Below are 27,077 nucleotides of genomic sequence, written 5' to 3'. Positions count from 1 at the left end.
GCGCATGGATTACAAGGTCAGGAGATTGAGACCATCCTGGCCCACATGGTGAAACCTCGTCTCTACTAAAAGTACAAACTTTAGCCGGGTGTGGTGGCGCGCGGCTGTAATTCCAGCTACTTGGGAGGCTGAAGCAGGAGAATCACTTGAACCTAAGAGGCGGAGATTGCAGTGAGCTGAGGTTGCGCCACTGCACTGCCTGACGAAAGAGCAAGACTCCGTCTAAAAAAAAAAAAAAAGCTCCCTTATAATCCTCCTTCTAGAAATAACCACTCAAAAGTTTGACAAGGCATATTTTGGATTTTAAAAATGCTTACATAAATATATAGGAACATATATTTTTATATTTTTACATAAGCAAGTTTATATTCATATGTTTTTCTGCAACAAGTTTTTTTTCCCCACAAACTTTAACAATTTATGGAATATCTTTCCATTTAACTCATTTACCTCATCTTTAAAAACAACTTTATTACATCGTTTTCTATTGTATGAATATCTAATAATTTATATACTCAAGTTCCTATTTTAGAATATTTAGCTTCTTTGCAATCGTTTACTATGATCAGCAATAGTATCATGCAAATTATTGATTTATGCTCCATTAACTATTTCCTTTCAATAATTCCTGAAAGTGGAATGACTCGTCAACAGCCTCCCACATTTTACACCAATCCCTATTGCTTGATTGCCCTCTTTCAAACTTGCTACTCGCATGTCACTGGACATGGCTACTATTTTTATTCTTTCTTAGTCAGTAGGGTAGCATTCATTTTGAAAGTTAGCAATCTCTGCACCACATTAGAAGATCATGCAATGTCAGGTCCAAGTTTTTAATGGTAAAAATGTTGAAAATATGCAAAGTAGGGAGAAGAGGAGGACACGATGAGCTTTCCAACTCTAACTCTTGATTCTCCTTGATCTCATGACATGGAAATAGAAGAGACAATTCATGTAGAAGAGAAAAATCAAAGTTTATTAGAGATGTGTGGGATATATAAATTGGATCTAGAATATTTTAATTTCAGGTCTCTGTTTTCTTCAACCCATTGCTATCAAGAAAATGACTCCCATCGCCACTGAGTGCTCTAAATGTAGAAGAAACGTTGTAGAAGACAATGTCCCACACAGAGATACCCAGGGCAGGATGTTGTGGGAAGAGGATTGCTGTGTATTGAGCACCTGCTCTCTGTATTCCAGATGCTTTTACTTATATTATCTCATTTCTCCCACATCGACCCTGAGGGTTAGGTAGTGGTGTTAATCATTATTTTATCCTTACAGAGGAGAAACCCTAAGCTCTTAAAGGGCAGCACACTCCCTTAGAAGTGGCAGAACCTGTATTTTGTGTGTGTCTGTCTGCACTAAGGAGCATGCTCTCTGGTCTCTATGACTATGCCCCAGGGAGTGGGTGTGGGGCATGGAGGGGCAGTAGAGGAGAATGGAGCTGGTCTCTGTCCTCCAGGGGACAACTGCCTTTGTAAGCCTCAGGGAATCTGCTGGCTGCATTCATAGATCAAGACTCAGAACTGTCCTAATCTGCCCCTTGCTTTTGGCAACAGTAGGGCTTATGTTTGTTTCCAGAAATCATGGTAGTGATCACAATGAGGCTGTGTTCATATGCAATTGAGTTTGACAGAAATTAATTTTTAATAAGAGGCTCCATTCAGTCAAACAATTGCCTTTCGGGGCCCATGTCGGGGTCGGTTGCCCAAGGCTGGGCACTGGCACAGAGTGTGCTTTTGGCTGTGGCCTGGAAGAGAGAGAGACAGAGAGAGAGAGAGGGAGTATGGTGGGTGTTGAGGGGGAGGTACTGACTGGTCTTTGTCAGATCTTAATTCAGCACCAGGCATCGGTCTAACCAGAAGCTGGAGGAGGCAGCTGGGTCATTTATTTGATTGCCAAAGAAGAATAATGTGGTGCCCCCAAGAAAACCCCTTCTGATTCCTCACACTGAGAGCCCTTCCAGCTAATTCAAGGTCTGGCAGATGCTCAGGGCGTGAGTTTTTTCCCTGTGTTTTCGTTAAGTGTTGCTTACTCTGTGCTGTTATTTAACTCTAACAGTAACCCTGCAAGGCACAATGCTACAGGCCATTTTAAACACGAGGAAAACTATATCTCAGAGAGGTTTAATAACTCAGACTATACAACCCTGTGTCAAATTATTTTGTGTCCTCTTTGTGGAGATGAATCTCCATCTTCACCATCCCTCTAAGGACCAGTTATTGGAGTACTGGAGGCATTGTTGAGACTATCAGGTTTGTGCCATCTCTCTCAATGGAATGACATTAAACAACCGTATTTATTTATGCTCACAACTTATATATCTCCATGCCACTCCATTAAGCTTTGCATCACTAACCTCTCTTCTTTGTTACTGACACCAATAAGGTGGCATTCACACCAATTTCAGAAGATCTGGGGGGCCTCTGCATTTTCTCTTTTAGAGGCTGCTTCCATTTTACTCAGGAAATGCACACTTTTTGGTGTGTGTGTGTGTGTGTGTGTGTGTGTGTTTCCAGTTCTACTAAAAGGCAGAATCTTGCAGCTCTGCCTTCTCAGTGTGGGTGGCACTGCCATTTCCAGCACTGCTAACTTATCCACCAGCCGCCCCCAAAACCTTTATCAGGAGACATGGTGACTTCTCTCCTAAATTACACAGGTCAGTTTAAAAATAGAGTGCAGGGGTTCCCTTGTCAGGAGAGCTGTCAGGCTGCCCACTTTTCACAGTCTCTTCTACCACCCTTCTTCCATACACGTCAAAGCATTTTTATTTTTATTTAAAAAATGTTCTGCTTAAATGATCTGGAGCCCTGATATTACCAAAAAGGCTAATTTAAAGCATCCTAGGGAACCTTAAAAATGCTTCGGTTTCATGATTTAAAATCATGTGCAACTTGATTTTCTACACTTCACCATCTTTGCAGGGCATCATTAGCATGAAAATGAATTTTAAAAATATATTCTAGTGGAACTGAACACCCTGACATGAAGAGTTCTGCTCTGTGTCTAGGCTGACAAGTTGGGGGGCACAGAGTAGCTTTGGTGCTGGGTATATATCAGCTTGCATAGGCAGTGCAGCAAAAGGAAATGAAAAATTCAATGAATAGAAGACAAAACAAATAAAAACCAAACACATAAAAATATACTCTGGAAATAAAAACAAATAATAATAACAATAAATACCCTCCACACAGAGAAATGCTGGGAAAAAGAAGGGTCTGCCACTTGGATAAATATTATTTAGTTAAATCTTTTCCAAAATTCTAGGATTTGTTGAGACATCTTGTCCTTTGTGTGGGGGAATGTCAAATCTCCGTTTTTTTTTTTCTGTAACCTTTTGCCTCTCCATTCCTCTCCTCTTATCTGCTGTGGCTGTTCCTCCCTTATATGGCTGTCCTCGGAAGTCCAGGAATTTGAATGTTATGTGAAAGGCTAATTCTAATTGGGCTCGGTGACATTCGTGTCAAATGGGAGATGTATGGGGGTCATCCTGCGAAAGATCAACAGGAACCCGCATCTGCTGTTCTGCATTGCTTCTTTCATTCCATTCTCTGGAAATACCATTCTCAGTTAAATGGTCCAACAGCCCTGTTTTCCCCTCCACCAGGCCTCCCCCTCCCTGCCACCCACCGTTTCCTTAATTAGCAGGGCAAATAGGATTCCCTAGCATTTCTTTAACATTTCAGCTTTGCAAAATGTTTATGTTTACTATCTCATTTATCACACATAGAAACTTGTGAGATAAGGAGGACAGGTATTATTAAATCATGTTCATTTTATAGCTGGGGAACCTGAGCTTTTAGTCAGTTCTAGTTATTGCTTATGATTGCACAGCTCATTAAAAGCAGGGGCCACTTCCTCCCTCCCAGCCCCAGGTTTTTTGGCGCCCTGTTTGGATGCATTTCCTTAAGCAGAATGCTTCCTGACTTGGGACATCAGGCAACATTTGTGGATTCAAGTTAGAGGTTATTTTGTAATAGGAAAGCTCCTCCAGCTTTATGCCTCCATTTTATATAAGCTTTTCTTATCTCAATCTAAATGACTTCATACTTTAGGAAGTGTATAGCTTCATTCATTCAACAAATATTTACACTGTCCTAGTTTGAGTATATAGCAGTGAATAAAACAGAGAGAGCCCCCACCCTGTTGAAGCTTACGTTCCAGTGGAAGTGACCAAGAATAAAGATAGAAGCAAATAATACATGATAGGTTTGGTGGTGAAAAGTGCTGAGGCAGAAATAAAGAAAGATGAGTAAAGTATTGCTAGTTTATATAAGGTGATCAAGAAACACCTCTTTGTAACAGCATCATTTGATGAGATACCTGAGGAATTGAGGAAGTAAGTGCTCCAGATATTTGTGGGCAACGCAGTTCTAGGGATGGGCACTGGCATGTGCAAAGGCCCTGGGGTGGGAGAATACTTGTCATGTTAGAAGAAATGCAGTTAAGATAGCCTGGCTGGAGCTGAGGAAAGAGGTGAGAGGTGGGAGAGGAGATCAGAGAGGTTGGCAGGGGAGTGTTGATGGGATAGAGTCACAGTGAGAATTTTGGTGTTAACTCTGAGTGAGACAGAATACCACTTGAGGGGTTTCAGTGTGGGGTGTTGGTGTCTGAAAGGGCATTTAGACAAATGTCTGCACCCTGCTGGGTTGTGGCCCAGCTCTGACCCCTTCTATCCCAGCCTCCATCCCACTCAATCTCTTTTCATTGTTCACCAGGAATGGCTACATACCTCACATGGCCCAGTGCAAAAAGAAAATGTGGGGCCTCTTGTTCAAATTGCAGGGAAAAAAGGGTACAGTTGGAGGTCCTAAAAGTCTTTTCCCATCCTTCTGCAGCTGGCTCTCGACTTGTAATGGTGTTTTAAATGTGCTATTTGATATAATTCTAAGTAAAGAAGCATTCACATTTAAAATTATTAGCATGAATTTTACCATTCATCTTTATATTGTGCAATGCCCGTTTTAAATGCAACTATAGGAACCTTGTACTTGTATGCAGAATCGATTAGATTATACATTCCGTGTTTTGTAGTTCATACATGCGTATGTAATTGTTACCAGAGCAGAAGAAATGCTACACAAAATTGATTAAATTGTTTTCATTTCTTCCTATGCAACATTCTACCAACATTACCTTGTGCTTACTGATGAGTAAGGAAGAACTGAAAGGAAAGAACTATTGGTTGTCCCATCTTTCCTTTTTTTCTGTGTCATAATTTTCAGGAAAAGTGGTTGGCTAATAACTGCAAAGTACTAGGAGTAACAAAGGATATGATAAGTTTCCTTGGTTGTTTGGGCCCCTTAAGATGCCATCGCTTTCTTCCTACATTAGAAGCAAGTTCTGGTTAGAATGTAGAGTGTAGTCAGCACCCCCACTCACTCAGTCATAAATGTAATATGCTTGCCTTGTATTCACTTTCTGTCTTGATCTCCCAAACACTGTAGATCCATTAGATTTCTGGGCTTATGGGGGATTGCGAATGCCCTATGTGAATGGAATAGTAATAAATGAGGGACACGTGTAGTGTGGGTCTCTCCTTTGCTCATTTACATGTCACATTATCCCATTGCTTTTTGCTTATAAAACAAAGGCTCAAAGACAGAATTATTTAGAACTTTAGGACAGTGACATCAGAACAGTACACTAAGCTCATGGTGCATGAAGCACAGGCTGCACGCCCAGGAAGCTCACCCTGTTGCTCACCCCGCTCTTTCTAGAACTAACCTTGCCTTGGGGTAGGAGATAATGAAAGGATGATTGCAAGAGAGAAATAATGCTGGGGCCTGAGGCAAGTCCCTGTGCCTTGGCCTGGGACAATTTACACTGCCTATATGGAAGAAGGCTCTTAACAAATTCTGGTTGAGAAGATGGTACTGCTTAGAACAGAGGAGAGTTAAATCGGAAAGCACAGAGAAATATGAGAGAAATAGACAAAGGAGAGACACGTATAATGTAATTCTAAGTGAAAGAGAGAAAGCAGGTGAGGAGCGGATGAGGGAGAGGCAATGGCTGATAATGGTCACATTGGTGGTTTTGGTTGAGTTGATTTTAGTCTTAGAGCTAGTGGCAGGGATAGTATCAAAGAAAAGGGAATATTTATAAAATCTGGAAATAACTAGGAATAAAGATGCAAAGTTGGGTATGAGTATTTATTAATCAAGAAGGGAAACTGGGAGTTTGTAACTGATTTTTTATGGGAAGGAGGAGGAGTAATGAGTTTAGTATGGTCATTGTGTGCATACGGTATCTGTCTCTCTCTCTCTCATCATTATCATCATCTTTTTTTTTATTGGGGGGAAAATGAAAGAGTAAGCACCCAGGATCAGGATAAAATGTCAAACAAAAAAAGACAAGCTCTCTGAATTTGGAGAAAATGAGAAACTTAGGCTTTGGTTTCAGATTGTAGAATAATGTCAGGAATGAGACATTAGAAAGAAGTTAGTTGTCTGACATTTGTTAGTGATTTATGGCTAAGGTTGTGGGAGGACAGTTGTCACCTAAAAGTAGTTACAGCACAGAGAACTTCTATGGGCCATCTGTCTGAGTGTGAAGGGATGCAGAGGGATCTCACAGTCCCCTGGGACAAAGATCTGGGATGATTCTGGGGAAAAGGCTGTGGTCTATTCTGTCTTGCCCTAAGACCAAAGCAAGAGGTGCCCCTGCCCTGGGCCCCGTCCTCGAGGGGTCCCGGCCTGACCTTCCTTGGGCTGCAAGGGGAAAAGAGCCTCAGAGGTTAAGGGGACAAACCCATCTGAAGCCCAATCCCTCTTTTGAGACCATGTTCCAGATACTGAGGACACTGTAACTCCCAAGGCTCGATTCTAGATACCGAGTGGGTTCCTTCCCTGCGTTTGTCCCACTTTTGAGCACTTCCAGCCTGTAGGATGGCCAAGGGCTGGCTGAAATACCCCCAGATGTGCCCTTGAGGTTGCTTGTGGTGTGGGATGGACCTGGGAGATATGGAAATGGGGAGGCAGGGGGCATGGATCAGGAGTGGTTTCCCCATGTCACCATGTTCCAGTGTGGAATTCTGGGGTGTCCAAGGAGGCTGAATTTGAACTTGATCTTTCTTGTTATTAAGAAGATATGGTTTTTGGAGCAGGAGAATAGAATATATTTTATTTAGCCTTTCGTTCACTTCTTTCTTTAACTTTGAATTATTTATTTATTTGCTATGTGGGCATTCATTTGTACTCCTGCCCTAGCCCTGCCTCTTCATACATTCTTTCTTGGGTCCACTGGCTTAGGGTGATGAGTGTTTCCCTTATCCCTTAACCCCTTTATTATTGTTGTTGTTTTGTTATTATCTCTAGCAATGTAACGGGGACCCTGAAAAATTGAGAGGCCGAGTCTTTCTGCCTAAATATGCTCTCAGTTACTTCTCATTTTGTGAATGGATACAGTTGTTTTAAGGAGGAGAATAAAAATATCTTGATGTTTTAGGCATCATTTGCTTCTTTGATACCTTGCACATGAGGGAAAAAGACAGACAGACCAGAATTACTGGTTAAACCAAGTATCCTGTTTCAATCAGATGCCTGGAAGACATTTTTTACTTTGGGAGCTAGGGCTAGGACTTCCTTTACAAATTGGAGAAGAAACCAGTCCATCTATATGTCTTTTTTCCCCCCCCCCCCCGCCTCTATCTCTTTTAAGCCCAGGTCTTGAGACTTTTTCTTCCTTGGGCTTGAAATTAGGAGTTTTAAAAAAGGGAAATGAAACAGCTTGGGCAGGGAGAACAGTGAATCTAGAATGTTCTGTTGAGTTTGGATGTTTAAGTTTCGCTTTTAAGCAGAGTTGGGGTCCAAGCAAATGTGAGGGGAGTAACCTTAGGATCTCTTTGTTGAACATGTGACCTGACTTATGTACTTTATGACAGCATGGACAGGATTAACAGACATGGTTTAGGTTCTTGTCAACAACAAGACATATTTCTCGAGCACTTGCTAATGTGTCAGGTATATGCTGAACATAGGTTATACGTTACCTCATAATTCATATATCCTAATACAGTTGTTGTTCTCATTTTACAGATGAGAAAACTGAGACTTTGAGAATGTAAGATACTTGCCCAAGATATTACAGCTAGTTAATTCTGAGCTGGACCCGAAAATGATTCTTTTTGATAACAAAGTTCACACTTTTGGCCACAATTCTACACTGACTAGCTTTCCGAGAGTACTTGGTACAAAGTTGGGACACCTATTTCATTTAATTTCTAGAAGACCAACATTTAGAAAGGTCACCTAGTCTGACCCTTTCAGTTTATTAGCTGAGAAGTTACAGACCCAGAGGGATCAAAGGACTTGTTTGAGGTCAAGCAGCTAGTTAATAACAAAACTAGAATCCAGGTGTGCTAGAATCTGTATTGGCACTTATTCTGCTACATTCTGATGAAGAACTAGTTTGGAAATGCAGTTTAAGTAATGATAAGCAGGGAAAGTGGAAATGTTTTCTTTGAAAATTCAAACTAGGAACAGAGTTGCCAACCTCTCTTGTTTCCCTGAATTTTCTTTGCCCTGCAACCTGTCCTATGAATTCTGAGCACTTTTATAAGAAAATGAATGCTTATGGTTTGGCACTACTATGTCATATTAAAGATAAAGACGTGTCTTAGTTTGTTTTGTGCTGCTATAACAGAATACCTGATAATTAGTAATTTACAAAGAATGAAAATTCATTGGCTCACAATTCTGGAGGCCGGGAAGTCCAGTATCAGGTGCTGCTGTCTGTCATGGCATAGTTTCTCCTACAAAATTTCTAAGCCAGACATGTGTTTTGTTTTTGTGATTGTTCCATAAAAATTCTCTTCCTTCTCTTCATTGGTGAGTAGGGTGTGGATGGGGGCAAGAGAGGCATGCCCCAATTTTCAAGTAGAGTTTCTAATTTATACTTGGTTTCCATGTGGGAACCACCCTTTGTTTTCCATCCTGCCTAGTGGAAATTGTGGGGAAAGTCACATGATGTCTCTAATTTAAAATTCTTCAACATTAAAAAAAAAAGATGAGTTTTAAAAACGAAACTGAGAAAATTTTGGAACTTTTACCTACCACATGGGTTCAGAAACTGTTTCAGTTAGCTTTGGCAGTAGAAAAAATGGCCCCAAAAGTTAGTGGCCTAAATGGCCATCATTAATTTGCTCACAATTGTGTGAGTCAGCAATCTGTGCTGAGCTCAGCTGGGAATACTCATCTCAGTTTTTACTGTGGTCAGAGCAGTAGCTAAGTAGATGTTTTGCAAAGAAGGCTACGACCATTCCTTCCATTCCTATACAAATGCCCCTTTGCCACATGACTTGTCACTTCACTAAACAGAGGAGTTTATTTCTCTACTCCTTGTATTTGGATTTGACTATGTGGCTTATTTTTTGCCCCATGAGACATTAGCAAACATGACACAGAAGATATTTGAGAAGTACTTGCACATTCAGGTTTGCTCCCTTGCTGCTGGGAACCTGGAGACCACCTTTTGAAGCAACCTGAACTGACTTATTAGGGAATAAGAAACCATGTAGAGAGAGACCAGCCATCTCAGCGTTTCTGGCTGAGGTCTTAGGCATGTGAGTGAGACCATCTTAGACCTTTGGTTTGTGTCAACTTGACTCAGACCAGAACTAAGAGAAATAATAAATCATTGGTGCTGTATGCCACTTATTATCTACTTTTTGGCATGTTTGTTTAAAATACCACGTTTACTATCCCATTCAAATCTTGTATCTATAGCAATTTTTAAAAAGTCTATTTTTGCATGCTTAAGAGAATTTGAATGACTAGCTAGCAATCTAAGGCAGTTTTCATAAATTTTGCTTTACAAAATGGTGATATTGATATTGTTGCCTGACATAAAACTCCTGAAACTTGTTATAAAGCAAAAGTCCTCACTGGCAAAGAAGTTTAATCAGTGACAGGTAAATCAAGATGATATGCTGGTACCACGGATTTATAGAACAGCTCTAAGCAAGCTGTTTCACTTCCGTCTCACTGCAGAGGGGATCAAAAGCTAAAAATACTATCAAAAATTCAAATGGCACCTGCAACACATTCCTAAATGATAAAGGTCAAGTTTATAAACTAAATTAATAGTGCTCATGTAAGAGATAACTAAGAATAAAGATGCAATCTGCTGAATCTTTTTACCTTTTCCTCTTGGGATATAAGTTTTCTTCAAGTGACCCCATGAAAATTCCTTTATACTCTTTTACTTCCTGGGTTAGTAGGTGGTTTACAATATTAGGTCTAATCACATCAATGTCTTGAGAAAAAAAATTCCATTATACTTTCAACAGATGTTGGTGCATAAAAATCCACCAAGAAATACTCTCTGCTATTGTGCTGTTGACGGTAGATGGAGATCTAATAAGGAAATGCTCATTTTGGCCAGATTTTCTAAGTTTCTCACTATTGCTCCCACGTCTATTGAGACAGAGCTGTCTCTGGCAGCTGTAGGCTTTCAGAATCAAAGCCAACAGTAAGCAGGGCATGTCTGAGCACGTCACATGTGGCTCAGGACTGAGGCAGCTCCTGGGGCAGAGGAGGGCCAGGCTTGTGGAACAGGGGTCATAAGGATTAGAAGGACTACAGAAACGTGCTGGAATTGATGGATCTGAAGCCTCCTGGGTCGTGAAAAGCTTATGCCATTCAGTTTTGGAGTGATTTGTTTTGCAGCAAAAACCAATAGGAATAGAACAACCTTAGAAGACTATTCAGGACAGAGTACTCCTTAGGGAAATATTACTAATTATGATAGAGAAATTATGAAAACAAAGTTTACCAGATGAGAATAGCTAAAAATTACTATTATTAAAACTAATGATGGTGATAATGATTCTGACAATCTCAATGTTCTTTATTTTCTATAACAAAGATCTGACATATAATGATCTCATTCAAATATGATCACTTTTTGTTAAAAAACGTTTGCCCTACACTTCCATTAGTAATATTAACATCTATTCTCTTCTATCTAGGGATATTTTTGAGGAGGTAGTGTTAATAGAAATATTAAAAAGTATAATATCTGTAGGAATTGGAGACACAGAATTGGCTTTTTACACATAATGTGACACAATTTAGTCAGATTGTTTTCCTCTGGACATCTCAATTTTTGGGGGAGGAAGGGAATTTTTATTGTAGGTCAGGGCACTTTCATTCTACCACTTTTCAGGCAAGCTCTTTGGGAGACTTCAGGAATTGAGGGGAAAACTTCCTTCTTATCTTCCTTCTTATTCCTCAAAGCCCGTCAAGTTGGAGCTTTTAGCATAGTTGAAGTTCATTATGACATATAGTAGTATTTTTCCAAATATGTTCTTTGTAACATTCGTTCTTCAGGATGATCAATGCGAAAGAGATAAGGAGTCAGGTAAGTTTCAGAAATATTATATATTCAATCCTACTTTTTGTCACAATGCACATTAGTACAGTATACTGAAGACTTTAAGAAATACTGTAGTAAGGAAATGATTGTCTCTTTTTAAAATCTAGTGCTTGTTGATCTTATTTAAATATAGAAATGTCTTCCCCCATAAAATGTTTTAATATCCCATGTACCTGGCATTCACTAGAGAAATATTGAGTTAGTTGGTTCAATTTAATGAGACCTTATATATATGTATAGGTATGTATATGCTAGACATCTTGGGCAGATACAATGACAAGCTAGATATGATACTGCTCTCAGAAACCTAATCAGTACAATAGGAAATATAAAACTGTTCCATAAAAGTATTATATGAAATAGAAAGAGATAAAGACTGTATCAGTAGAATGCTTTCATTGGAGGAAACAAAACCCAGCCCAAAGTGGCTTGAATGATAAAAGAGAATGATTGCCTTATGTAACTGGAAAGTTCAGAGGTAGGTCAGGCTTAGGGAACTTGCTCTGTCAGGGCTCTGGCTTCATTCCTCTATGAACCCCTCAGGACTGTCCTCCTCTGGGGTCAACATCATCCTCAAGATGGCTTCCTTCATGGGAACAAAATGTCTGCCCTCAACAGTGTGAGGCATATAATCTCTAACTTTTAAATCTGAGAAATCCCCTTCCACAACCATTGGTCATACATCCTAACATTTGTGCAGATTTGACCTCCCCTGAGCCAGTCTATGTGGGCCAGGAAACTACCAAATGCCTATTGGTTTAGGCTTGGATTACCTGGATCAATGAATAAATCAAAAGAGATGGGATTATCTTCATTGGCATCAACCTTACTCCAGGCGATAGGGACCAGCTCAACCTCACTGAAACCTTGTGGTTGTTACCACGGGTTAGAGGGGGTAGGGTAATATTAGAGGGAAATAACTAAAATGTCCATGACAGAAGGAACTTAAAGAACACTTTGGAGTTCTGTGGATCCAGTGATAGTTTTATCTGTTGGGAGTCTTGGTGGATTAGCATTTGAGTTAGTTGTAAAGGTGATAAGTTGGCCTTGGATGTGGGAAAAGGAGGAGTAGAGGACATTCCAGGAGGAGGGAACTACATGAGCCAAGTCAGTTAGGACATCATGGAGTGTGAATGAAGAGCTATTAGGCAGACTCACTGGATAGAATAGTCAGAACAATGTTTCTATGGGAAATTGCATTCTGCATTCCAAATGCTTAAAAAATGAGGTTTTAAAACAAAATCCATTAGTAAATTGGGATCTCCCTGTTGTCTTGGTGAGAGTGGTAGCCCTACTACAATTTATGATGCTTATGGTCCAAGAAGTCTATGGTTGGCATATCCATGTAAAATCTTTATAGAAAAACTACAGACTCATTTAAAAAGATGCCAGATTAGTATAGAGATGACCACTGAAATATTTTATAGATAAATATTTGTTGACAAGAATAAAAAAATTCCTTTTCTTTCTCTGATGACCCATTGCTGATTGTATATTGCTAATTATTAATTATGATTTTTATTAATTACTAATGTCACATATATTACTAATTTAGATTCAACATAAAATACAATTTTAAAAGTAAGGGAACATTATACATTTTTCCTGTACTATTTATCATTTATTTTGAGTAACTAAAAAGACTGTGTTCTTAATTTAATATAAATTGCCTAGACAAAATTTCATAGCTGTTAATGAACTAAAGTTCATTAACGGTGTGAGTTAAGAAAAAAAAAAAAAGAGGTATGTGCTATTGTAAATGGAGAACCCAGATGTGCCATTACCCAGTGGAGGAAGACAGTCACCAGATCAATGAATGCTCCAGTACATTTTGAGCCTTTTAAAAAGTCTCCTTGACTTTTTCTTTTCATTTTTAATTTTTACATTTCTTTGTTTCCTTAAAAATCTAGCCTAGCACTGTACCTAGCTTCCCATGAAACAATAGTAGAACCTTTTTAAGGGACGTATATCAGTCCTGGTCATTCCCTTGAAGCACAATTGGCTCCCTCTCTAAATAGCTGCAGGCATTGGTAGTGCTCTTTCTGCTTCCCCACTGGTTGGTTCTGAATACGTAATTACCTTGAGGTCGAAAGGAGAGGATTAACAGACCTTATCCTAATTGCTTGTTTTTGTAGAGTTGTTAAAAAAGATTTGGGCTCCAGAAACAGGGGGTATAGCCAGACAGAAGGCAGCCTGGAGTTCAAAAGTCTTGTAATCTTTGGCTCCACAGGCCTATAAAATTGAAGTGTTGACTGAATGCAAACAGCCTGCAGTCTGAGAGGCCTGGGCCCAAGAAAGGACAAGAGGCCTATCGGTCATTTGAAAAGCCAGGGGTTTCATAATGACTCCGGACTGACCTGTTAATGGATGGCCCCATTTGATTTCCCCTTCCCTATGAACACCAGATTTGGAGCTGTCTGCCACACAACAGAGCTTTTCTTAGCTCCTGTGTTCCTAGAATTTAAGAATAAATGAGGTCTCTTGGAAAGCCCCAGCATGAAAGGAGTAAATTGGAAATATTAAGGGGCAGTGGTGCAGTAATAATACACCCTTGTTTCCTAGTGTCACTCCTTAGGTAATGGTTATAGGCTTGTAATTTGTGAGCAAGAAGATTAAGCTAAATATTAAAACATTATTACAGGCAAGAAGGAACAGGGAACTCTTCTGGGAAAGTGTGAGTGATCAGTCACCTCCTCACCTCTAAGTATTAAGGGTTACCGGAGGTTATAAGATTTAACAAGTATGGAAAGTTTTGCTGGGTGAGAGGGAGTCTTAAAAATTAAGCTGGAAGCCCTTTCAAGTGACTTACTTCACAACAAAGCATGCTCTGAGAAGGAAAACTTTAGTTTGAAAGCATAAACCACAGGTTATACCTGATTGATTTGCAGAATAAAAGATAGACATATTATTTCATTTAAGAAGATGTAACATAATATCACATGAAAACATTAAAGCTGATTATAAAAAGATGTTAGAAGAACAATGGAGACAGACGTTTTTTATTTTTATTTTTTACTAGGCAGAAACAGGAAAGGACTAATGACAATGCCACTGTTTTCTTTCTGAGATGTATTTTTGTCAGCAAGCTAACTTTCAATTATTTGGGCAGAGATCTATTTTATACAACTTTGAAAACAACATAAATGGAAATAAATATTCTTAAATGGTTTCAATGAACTGACTTTTTTTTTTCCTCTTTCTCTTTGGAAGAAGAATCTTTTAGCTTTAGAAAATCATTGTTTTATAGTACAGTTTTTATATTTTTCTTAAAAACAGGTCCATTCATCTCATTTTATCTTAGTATTTGAACTTTTATACTATGAGGAGATTTCATGAAAATCACACTTACATTACTGACTCATATTCATTATTATTTTTAACTTTCTCCAAAACAAACCAGGGTTTGATATTTGAGAGCATTTTTCTTATTTACTTCTTAAATTCATTTGTGATCTTTTAAAACTAACAAACTAAAATAATTTGAGGTCCACATTCATGGAAAGATGTACTTATTATGAGAGGTTTGATTATTCCCATCTCTTTTTCCTCATAAACAAACCCCACTGAAACCATTATATTTCTAGAAAGTGTTGTCTCTTCGATGATGTGCCTTGCATTGTCAAGCCTCTGACTTTCAACCCCTGAAAAAAAAAAAAAAAAAATTGACACCTGTTAAACATCTAGGCTTCAGAAAGTAGTCACTGCCTTTTCCATTTAGAAGGAACTTCTTTTTTTTTTTTTTTTTTTTTTTTTTTTTTTTTTTTTTGAGATGGAGTTTTGCTCTGTCGCCCAGGCTGGAGTGCTGTGGCCGGATCTCAGCTCACTGCAAGCTCCGCCTCCCAGGTTTACGCCATTCTCCTGCCTCAGCCTCCCGAGTAGCTGGGACTACAGGTGCCCGCCACCTCACCCGGCTAGTTTTTTGTATTTTTTAGTAGAGATGGGGTTTCACCGTGTTAACCAGGATGGTCTCGATCTCCTGACCTCGTGATCCACCCGCCTCGGCATCCCAAAGTGCTGGGATTACAGGCTTGAGCCACTGCGCCCGGCCTAGAAGGAACTTCTTAATTTAATTCTGAATAGAATAAGTGACTATTCTGCAAATAATTATTTCAGTTCTGCATAGTTTGGACTCATGCCTGGCAGCAGCTCTTTCTCTAACCACAGTACATTAGGCCCACAGGCAGTCTGAGAGGAACTGGGCAAATCTTGTAGCTTGTGTGGCAGGATTCAGCATTTAATTCATAGCACAATTTAGATGTGCAAAGAAACATAGCTCCTTTATTTTTTCTAGAGCCTGTCTCATCTAGGACCTTCTACTTTCTGGTTTGTGGGAAAACTTAATTAAATTGCTAGTATGTTTTAAAATTAGTCCAATCTGACAATTTAAAACAATCCCTTTAGGTAATATTTAGTTTCTCATATGAATAAAAATATTCATTCTCAGGTAGTTTTCATTGCCTGTTGTCTCTGTCTACAGCATTGAGTCCATGTGAGTGTGGAGGTGAGTATTGCTTAATCCTGTACAGCCCAAGCAAAGGAGAAGATTTGGGGGTCTTTAGGTGTGGTGTCTTCTGGGCCCCAAGGTCATGACCTTTGGTTTCTTGATCTCTAAGTTATCTCCTGGCTTTCAGAGCTGAGGACTGTCGCATATAAACTTGTGGAGTGTTCTTTCAGCTCAGGAAATGCTACTAATGTGGCCTCTAGCTGTTTTGGCATCAACCACAATCTCTGGCAGGTCCTCCATCTGGCCTTGTGTTCTGTGGGTCCTATTCAGCTTTTCTTGTGGAGTCCTTATGCTTTGCTCTGGTGGGCTCCATGGTTAGCCTACTGGATTATACTCATTTTGAACCCAAGCAACAGGGAAATGCGTGTGACTTGGGAACACTAAAGCTCAAGGCTTTTCGCCTAACCACAGGATACTGCTATGGTTACTTTCAGTGACTGTGCCTCAGACTGGATACTCGGCTAAGCAGCCCGTTTCAAACTTCCAATTTTGGGTAGCTGATCTCATTAGTATCTCACTTCTAACATTTTTTTTTTCCTAGATGAAGCCAAGATGAAGAAAATTTGGAGGCACACATTAACTTGTCTCTTTTCCTCTCTTCTCTCTCTTTTTCATCAATATTATTTCCAGAAAAGGACAGACTTTCTTTTATTTCTTTTATGACACTCTGTTTGCCATAGAGATGGCCTAGCTGTGATAGGAGGGTAGGCTTCTCTTCCACATCATGGTAGAGCTCTATGATCTAAACCTTCCAGACTCAATTTTTTATATGCTGATGGAAATAATAAAGTGATCTGAATTTTTTTCTCAGTGTAATAATATGACTTGCAAGGCTGTTGCCTTGGTGTATTTTATTTTTCATCTCAGAAGCTGATAATTCTTTACTACACCCTGAATTTGCTCTGCAAAAAATGCCACGTATAGTATTGCTGGTAGTTGTAACATCTCTTTGGAGGCATCAGGGAAAGTTGGGGAGTTGAGCCGAGACATATTGGATCCATTCCTTCTTTCTTTGGGCCCCTTGTTTCAGCAATATTCTTGGGATTTTGCTTAATTAAAATGGAAAGTAAATGTAACCTCATTGTGTGTGTGCTTGTGTGTGTGCTTGTGTGTGTGTGTGTGGTTTTCCCTGCCAAAATACAGTCCACCTGAGATGTTCACCATCTATTTTGCCTCACACTACAACAATTGGTTTCTATTACCTTATCATAGCACTTAGTCTTACTGAAATTATATATTTTATTTGCCTGCTTGTTTATATTATGTCACTCCCACTAAAATACAAATGCAAATAGAGGAAGACTTATAATTTTATTCACCATGGTATTCCAATGCCTAGAAAGGGATATGCTCATACCAGGGACTCAACAAATATCTGTTGAATAGATCAATTTATAAAAAACAGATGGATGAATGAATCCACATCCAGATTCTGCAGTCAACTTGCTTTTAATTCTTCCTTCCAGATTCAAGATCTCTGCAGAATTTGACCTTGCATAGGCTTATCAACAATGGCTGATTGTCGATGATATTACTATAGATGCGTAAGCAACCATATTCATTGAGGTTAACTCTGAATTATGTCTTAAAAAATTTTTTTGAGCTTGAAAATTGGAGAGCATGTTTTCTGGGGTTTTACAGATGCTATCCTGATTGTGAAGGCAATGCAAGATAAACATATGCAATATTTAACAAGTGCTACAAACTTTTAATAACACCTTGTTCATATGTTCATAATTTTAGTGCCTGACCAGCACTTTTTTTTTTTTATTTTAGACAGAGTCTTTCTCTGTTGTCCGGGCTGGAGTGCAGTGGTATGATCTCAGCTCACTGCAACCTCCACCTCCTGGGTTCAAGTGATTCTTCTGTCTCAGCCTTCTAAGTAACTACGACTACAGGCACGTGCCACCACGCCCTGCTAATTTGTGTATTTTTAGTAGAGACAGGGTTTCACCATATTGGCCAGGCTGGTCTCGAACTCCTGACCTCAGGTGATCTGCCTGCCTCGGCCTCCCAAAATGCTGGGATTATAGGATTGAGCCACTGCGCCTAGCCCTGACCCAGTACTTGACACACAGTAAGCGTTATTAGTGTTTGTTGAATCTTTTCAGTATGAAAGATAAATCTGAAATTTCCAATTTTGCTTTAAGTCTTTGCATAAATGATCTTGAAGTCACTAAACCTCGGGCAAAAATGATATAGTTCATAGTCTGTTCATTCTAAAAAAAAAACAAGATTTTTTTAGCCCTAGTATGCATTATTATTATTATTATTATTATTTGAGATGGAGTCTTGTTCTTGTCACCCAGACTAGAGTGCAATGGCGTGATCTCAGCTCACTGCAACCTCCACCTCCCAGGTTCAAGTGATTCTCCTGCCTCAGCCTCCCAAGTAGCTGGGATTACAGGTGCACGCCACCACACCTGGATAATTTTTTGTATTTTTGGTAGAGACTGGGTTTCACCATGTTGGCCGGGCTGGTCTCGAACTCCTGACCTCAGGTGATTCACCTGCCTCAGCCTCTCAAAGTGCTGGGATTACAGGCATGAGCTGCTGTGGCGGGCTTAGTCTGCATTATTTTATCTTAATTTAGGTTCTGTTGTTAAACTGGAAAACACCATTGCTGGAGTCGGGGTTTTCAGTCTTCTGGAAATCTGCTAATAATTTAATAAATATAAGACATAAAGTTTCTTACAACTCACATTTCAGTTTATGACATTAAAACTGTGCCTTGTCTCAACATGCTACAACATGCTATTTGGTCTTGAAGCAGTAGAAGCAAACTATTCACAAATTAATCAAGAATACCTTGCATTGTGATTGAGAAGTTGCACAACCATTGTTGACCGCATGGGATGACAGGTTACTTAGATCTCCTATGCTTGGAGGAGGTGGCCAGAAGAATTGTCCAGAGATCCAGGAATAAGTTGTTACAGGCCTGTGTCTACAATGAACACAGAAGTCCTCTGATTTCTCATGATTATGACTGTGAGTTATCTTAGCTGCGTGCCCAAACCATTTGGATCTCATTTAGGGGCTGGGCTTGGACAACTGAGATCTGGGCAAATCACCATGGCCATGGGACTTTTGGCATATTCAGGCAGTTCTTCAGCTGTTCAGTGAAGTAATTACACTGAGTTATTCTTACTCGCTGATGATGCCAGTGGTGCAGTTTAGGGAATATTTCAGGCCCACAGATATAGACATAGAGTTAGGATATGCTGTTATTGTCTACTAATGCTTTCCTGGCGTAAAAGTTATACCAATTTCCATCAACATGGTGTAGGCCACTTAAAGCAAAGTGGGGCTGATAGAGAAAGTGACTTTATTTGATTGAAAAATATGTATTGAGCACCTATTGGGTATTAGTACTGTACTAGGTAGGTCCTGAGAGGGATATAAAAGAGCAAAAAATGATTCTTACTTTCAAGAAGCTGACAATTCAGTGTTAAATACAATTTATACTTTGACATAAATAGCATATATTTGGATATAAGAAGACAATTTATTTTTAAGTTCTCGTATGGTATAGGGTAGAGAAATTCCTTTCCTTCGGCTGTAGCATTAAGAAAAAAACAAAGGTTGATGGGTTGATGGCTTTGTTTTTGTTTTTGTTTTTGTTTTTCCAGGTTGGGTCTTGCTCTGTCAGTCAGGCTGGAGTGTAGGGGCGTGGTCACAGCTCACTGTAGCCTCGACCTCCTGGGCTCCAGTCATCCTCCCGTCTCAGCCTCCTGAGTAACTGGGATTACAGGCGTCTGCCACCATGCCTGGCTAGTTAATTAATTATTAATTTATTATTATTGTTATTATTATTATTGGTAGAGACAGGATTCCAGTACATTGCCCAGGCTGGTCTCAAACTCCTGGGCTCAAGTGATCCTTCTTCCCACCTTGGCCTCCCAAAGTCTGGGATTATGGGCATGAGCCATGTGCCCAGCAGGTTGATGTTTAAAAAAAAATCTTTTTGGAAAGATAGCATCTTCTCCTATTTCCATTGCTTAGGAACTAGAACCATGAAAAAATAGTACTGAAAACTTCACAATAGAAATGTGAAGGTTTTATAGAAACAAAAAAATTCTAACCAATCAAAACATGAGTTATTGAACTGGACATTTATGATATATTTGCAAACCTTCTTTGACATCTATTGTCCTTGTATCTTTTCTCCCCCTGATGTTGAAAGTACACAGAAAAAAACCCTGTGTTGAGATTTATTTTATCCTTTGCATGATTTTCAGAGTTTCTTTTTGTTACCAGTTTAATAAGGATGATATTTTTAAATTTCAGACTCTTGCTGATTATTTTTATTTCTCAGGAAAATCCTTTTTTCCACCCTTCTATCCTGCCCACCAGTAGAGAGAATACAGAGCCTTATAAGTCTCTCTTTCCTCCTATGGCGTGCTTTATAATGCCAGTGTTCTTCACTTCAGCTCAGCTTCCAAATTTAATTCATTTGTTAGGCCTATTTTTACCTTGAGACATGAAATCTGAATGTGTTGCTAAACTATCAGAGAAAGTGCTTTTCTTTGTGCCTTCCATCTAAGGCAATGTGTGCTTTCCTAATGGTATTATTTATAGCTGTGGGCTGTGAAAACGGAGCACAGACAAGCTGCCTACATCCCATGTCACACTTTTTTTTTTTTTTTTTGGTTGGAGTAGTTAGTCATTAGTACTGAAGTGTTTGGTCACGAGCAGGAAAGAATGAAACTATAAAATTCAGTGTGCTTCATTTCCATGGTTCTGGTGTGAAATTTGCAGGGGAGATTCTGGAGTGAGGTAGGCCCCAGGTACTCACCTGAAAAAGGGTTCCAGGTACATGGTGTGTCCTCAGCATCCCTGGCCCCATCCCTTCTGTCCTGGAAGTCTGTGTTTGTGGATATATTAGTCAGGACAGGCTAGTTTAGTTTATGCTACAGTAACAAGCGGCTCCCAAATCTTAGTGACTTAGAGACTGATAGATCTTCTCCACCACATCCTTTCCCGATTGGCTGTAGATCTGCTCCCTGTCATCTGCTGGAGCAGTCTCTCCCTGGAACACTTGGTCACTGTGGCAGAAGGAAAGGAAACATGGTGAACCACTTCCTGGCTCGAAAAGCTTCTGTGTGGAAGTGACACACATCTTTTCTCTCTACATTTCAGAAGGGATTCAAGCGATTCTCCTGCCTCAGCCTCCCAAGTAGCTGGGATTACAGGTGCATGCCACCACACTTAGCTAATTTTTGTATTTTTAGTAGAGACGGTGTTTCACCATGTTGGCCAGACTGGTCTTGAACAGTTGACCTCAGATGATCCACCTGAGGGTCACTTTTTCTAAAGTTTTTGTTTACATCTGAGTTATATGTTGTTTCTATATCCATTGTGTTTGTTGTTTGATCTACTCAGTTGAGAAATGAACTTTTCATTGTTCCGAGTTCTTGGTGACTCTAATTTGACACTTGGAGACTCTCATTTGGTACTTACTTATGTATCCAGGTGCGTCTCTCACCACTCCTGCCTCAGACTCTAGGCTCTGGCTGCAATTCACTATCTGTTATTCTAGACATTTCCTTATAGTGCCTTTTAATTTTGCCTTGTCTGGCCATCTCCTTTTGTTCTTTAGGGCTCAAAGTCAACATAACTTTTCCTGGTGTAGGTTAGGTGCCTCTGTGTTCCAAAAGAAAGCTGCCCCTTTTGATATTTGTTAAAACATTTATCCCATGGAAGTACTATGATGCGTTGTTTATCCGTCTCTCACTATGTCTAATTTATCATTGCTCTGTTAGGTTCATAACTCCAGCCTCATTTCTCATCACTCTCCTTCTTTGACCAGAATGCTTGTGCCATACTGGTTCACTTTCTGTTCTATGAGTAAGCCCAGTTTGGTTTCACCTCGGGGCCTTCTCAGTATCTGTTCCTGCTACCTGGAATGTTCTTCCCTCTCATCTTCAGAACACTGGCCACTTTTAAGTCATTCACATCTCAGCTTAAATAAAATATCACTTTCTTAGAAGCACCTTCTCTGACTAATCAATCTAAAGTAGTCACTCAGACTTTGGCTATCATATCACATTATCTTTACATACATAGGGGGCATGTAAAGATATTCTATCCAGTACTTTTCTTGTTTATTTATTTACTATCTGCTTCTCTTCATTAAATGAACAATAAAACAAATCCTAAAAAAGTAATGGGCTGGTTCAACTTTGGAGGCTCTGTTAAAAAAACAAAAAGCAAAAAACAGTGGCATCTTTATCCTTTCAAGACTACTTGTAAAATTTATCTTCAGAGATTCTAGAATATAGCACATAAAATCTAAGTCAGTGGTATTCAAAGTGGCTTCTGTGGGGCTCCTTTTGAGGTCACTGTAGGGTGTTTGGAACGGGGAGGAACAGGGAATCTGAGTGTATGGGATTCCCTGCCTCTTTAATCTGGCTCGTTTGTTCTCCATTATAGTTACAGAACAGCAACTTTTTCTGATTAAAAAATGTAGGCTTTTGCATAAGGGTTTGAATCCACATTTTTAAAAAAGGGGTGAGATGTTTGAACACTGTTGGTCTGAGTAACAATTTGGGGAAATAAAGTTACATACATGGGAACTGGGGACATAAGGAGAACAATTTAGATCCTGGCCTGGTTCACAGAGTGGCTCAGAGAAGTAAACGTACCCATTGGCGATACCTGTTCTCATCTGCTCTACCTCCTTACCCTTGCATTTACCAGCATGCTCTTGACCATTACCTGCAGACCAATGTCTAGCATTTGATTTACTCATTATCTTGATCTTAGCCTTGTCTTTGATCTCATGGATTTCTGTATTTTACATCAAGATACAGGATGTTGCATATCCTACAGAACCTCTGCTTACCCCAGGCAAGTTGATGTCAAAATACTCTGTTACGTTGAACAACCTCAGGCTAACTAGTCAGCATGTGGAGAAAATAATATGAAATGTTACATAATTTAACCGATTATTCAGTGGTCATGTAGAAAGGTCTTTCATTGCTGCAGCAAATTCATTGCTTCTCTGATGAAGATCAGTATGTAGGGAGATTGAAAGTAAGAAATGCAAAAATGTTCCAAAGGAGTCTTTCAGGAATTGATTTTGTCAAAGGAAAGCATTAGCTTGATTAAGCTTGAACAGATAGCATTATTAAGCTATATTTTAGTACTCTCCTACCCCACCATTTTGATCCTGTTTTGACTATTCAGATGTGTTCACCTGTCTCTTTCTTTGTATGTTTCATTGTCTCTTCTCTTTTCCTCATTCTCTCTTGCCTTTTCCCTCTTTTCTATTCGTTCTTTCCCTCCTTTGACCTTTTCCCCATTCCTTCTCTCTATTAAATTGTTTATGATTTTCACATGCATTAACTAAGAAATAAATATAATATTTGCTTCAAGTATTATTGACACAACCTCCATGGAGTAAAACTGACAATGTCTTAAATTGCACATCATAAAATTTGTTATTGATTAAAAATTAATTGAGGGATAAGATCTTGACAACACTTGTACCTGAAAAATCTTACCCAGTAGTATTGGATGTGGTGGAAATAATAACCACAAAAGAAAACTCGCAAGAAGAGAAAATAATAAAAGTTGAATAGACAAAACCTTATTGATGAATGAAATTATAGTATTACAATAAATTAAAGAAAAAAAGAGCTGGCCTAATTCTGATTAAAGTATATTAATAAACATCCTCAGGGTCAAAATTTCCTCAGAAACAAAAATGACAAGGTCAAAATGGTGGGGCTAAAAGGTCCCGTAAAAACTGATTTTTATGTACCAATTTATCTTGTAGAACTTTCCATGTCTTTAAATATTCAGCTGTAGTATTTTCAATGGCTGTATGGCATTCGCTTTGTACAAATGAAATACTTTATTTAACTAGTTTTCTATTATTACATTCTCTACATATCTTACTGTTTCGATTGTTTTACAGTTTTTGCTGTTGTAATTCTGTGAAGAATAAGTGGGTGACAAAATTTCTGTTAGGTAACGTTTCTTAAATCTTCCTATTTTTGTATAGGTTTCAGAAATAGATATTATCTGAAAATCTGCTATGAAGTAAAAGAGACTCTATTATTTCATTCGAGTTCTGCATTAAGACTATTTTTAAAATATGGCTTTTGTATTAAATTACAGCTTTTCTTTAACTTCCACTGCTGCCTGTGAGTGTGACAAAACATGAGACAGTGTCTGATCTTGGCTTTTAAAATAAGCAAACCCCAAATACCTCAACTCAAATAGCTCAAAAACAGCATGAAAAGATTGAAATGTCACAGAGGAGCTGCTAGGATTTAATCAGTGGGAATTTATTTGACTTGTGCTTATTCCAGAGCTATTTATAGTCAAAGGTAAATACAATTTTAGGTTTCCTTTTGAAACCACAGGCAGAACCAAATGTAGTTTCTGCAAGAGGCTAGAAGAAATGGGTTGGGAATAAACTCATTTCATACTCATTGCTTAGCATAGTGAACACAATTCATGAATAGTTGTTAAATGAGTAAATTAATGAAAAATGAATATTATTTTCATAATTTGTGACAAGCAAGATATCTACTAAGTCTCTCACCCAGCACCAAGCACATCAAATTCAGGCATTTAACCTGAATTCTTGACAAATAAATGAAGAAAAACACACTTTTCTACCACCTTGAACACGACTGAGCATTTATACTTGATCTTAGCCCAAAGGCGAGAAGCAATATGACTGAGCATTAAAAAACATCTGAGACCAATGTGATCATATTTTAGCACTTGTTAAGTTCAGTAGCCAATGGTATGGATGGGGGCTTTTGGTGTGTGTAACTGGCGATGGATGGATGCTATGAATGAATGCTATGAGGGAATTAGTGTACCCTCCAGAAATAACCACAGTGTATAAAGCATCTCCTATGTTCTGTGTGCTAGGTACTCTCTCATTTTATAAATGAAGAAACAGACTGAGAATGTTTTTTAAAAAAGGAATAAAAACTCTCTCAAGGTTTCAAGACAAAAGGTGTAGCAGGTATAGCTACCCACTTCCATATGATCCCCAAACTCACAAATTCCATTATATCTACAGCATCTCATACAAGTTTATAATCCAATAAAGCTTCTTAAGATCACTCATAATCCCACTACCCAGAGACAGTTGCTTGTATTTTCTACAATTTTGGGAATCACATCTATTTTCACAGAAATATACAGTATTTGGGATTAGACTTTTTGTTCTGTATTACAGTTTCCTTTTATTCCTTTTCTTTTAGCAATATATTGGAAGATTTCCTCATAAATTTTTTTTTTCAGCATATAAGTAAGTGGCCACTTCCCCAACCCCCATACATGGTAAGTAAATTATAAAGTCTTTGAGGATAGGGACTTTTAAGGAAAATGCATCTACTATAGTGTTTAGGGTAATGTTGGATATGAAACAATTATTACTATTACTATAGGTGAATTATATAGTATTCATTTTGTGTTAGGCATTGGTCTAATTGTATTATGTGGATTAATTCATTTAGCTTTCAGAAACTATCTATAAGGCAATACTATTATTATTCCATTTTCCACATGAAGAAAGTGCCCAGGTCAAAGTTAGTAAGGGAGGGAGGTGAGTTCTAACCCAAGTGGCCTGGCTCCGGAATACTTGCTCCTAACCACCATGCTCATCCACTGAAAATAGATACAATGAATACTTGTCAACTCTAGGAAATGGAGAGCAAAGGTAATTATGGGTATGCCTTGACATCTCTCATGTGTAAAAAACTCACAATTCACCCTCCTTGCTCTACTGCCTAAATTCTAGACTGCTCTGCTAAAGCTTTTAAATTTAAAAACAAATTCATCCTTATTTCTCCCAATTTCCTTTCCCTTTTAACTTTTGGTTTATTGCAATTGAATACATGAACACAAAATATCCATTCCCTTTTTTGCCTTGACTCTCTCCAAATTCTATCCCCAGTGAAGGCCTAGCTCAGTTCCTACATTCTTTTTTTTTCCTGAGTCGGAGTTTCACTGTTGTTGCCCAGGCTGGAATGCAATGGCGTGATCTCGGCTTACCACAACCTCTGCCTCCTGGGTTCAAGCGATTCTCCTGCCTCAGCCTCGTGAGTAGCTGGGATTACAGGCATGTGCCACCATGCCTGGCTAATTTTATGTTTTTTAAGTAGAGATGGGGTTTCTCCATGTTGGTCAGGCTGGTCTTGAACTCCCGTCCTCAGGTGATCCACATGCCTCGGCCTCCCAAAGTGCTGGGATTACAGGCATGAGCCACCGCGCCCTGACTAGTTCCTACATTCTTGATGAAGCACTCTGTCTCCTTTAGGCCTTATTGTCTGTTTCTCTTCTCTGAGCCCTTCTGATCTAATATTAAGTGAGGATTTGCTCTTGTCCATATTTATGTTTCTTACTGACTCCAAAAAAATGCTTGATTCATGGCAGGCAGGAAACCAATATTCCTTTGTTGCATGAGCAAATGGCCAAATGAATAATTGAGACTTACACTGTTTTACAACTTATTGCATCTGCAGTCATCCTGTCTCTGCAGATATACTGTAAGATTTTGGCAGAGAAGGATTAACTTTTGACCATTTCTTCACTCCTCAAAGTGCCTGAGACTAAGTAAGTCTGCACTGGGTTGTTAGCCAATATTTGCAGTTGTGTCCCAGCTAGGAGTTTTTTTTTTTTTTTTTTTTAAGACAAAGTCTGGCTCTGTCGCCCAGGCTGGAGTGCAGTGGCAAGATCTCGGCTCACTGCAACCTCTGCCTCCTGGGTTCACACCATTCTCCTGCCTCAGCCTCTTGAGTAGCTGGGACTACAGGCACCCGCCACCACGCCCGGCTAATTTTTTGTATTTTTAGTAGAAACGGGGTTTCACCATGTTCGCCAGGATGGTCTCGATCTCCTGACCTTGTGATCTGCCTGCCTCAGCCTCCCAAAGTGCTGGGATTACAGGCGTGAGCCACCGCGTCCGGCCCCAGCTAGGAGTTTTAAGTAGTAGAGAAGAAGCTGACCTTTTTTACTTTCTTTTTGTTTTTAGATAGAGTCTAGCTCTGTTGCCCAGGCTGGAATATGGTGGCGAGATCTTGGCTCACTGCCACCTTTGCCACCCAGGTTCCAGAGAGATTCTCCTGCCTCAGCCTACTGAGTAGCTGGGATTACAGGTGCCCATGACCACGCCCAGCTAATTTTTGTATTTTTAGTTGAGACGGGGTTTCACTGTGTTGGCCAG

The sequence above is a fragment of the Chlorocebus sabaeus genome, chromosome 11 (assembly GCF_047675955.1).
Source record: "Chlorocebus sabaeus isolate Y175 chromosome 11, mChlSab1.0.hap1, whole genome shotgun sequence".
NCBI classification, from domain to species: Eukaryota; Metazoa; Chordata; class Mammalia; order Primates; family Cercopithecidae; genus Chlorocebus; species Chlorocebus sabaeus.
The sequence above is the reverse complement of the archived record's forward strand: the minus strand, read 5'-3'. Positions refer to the sequence as shown.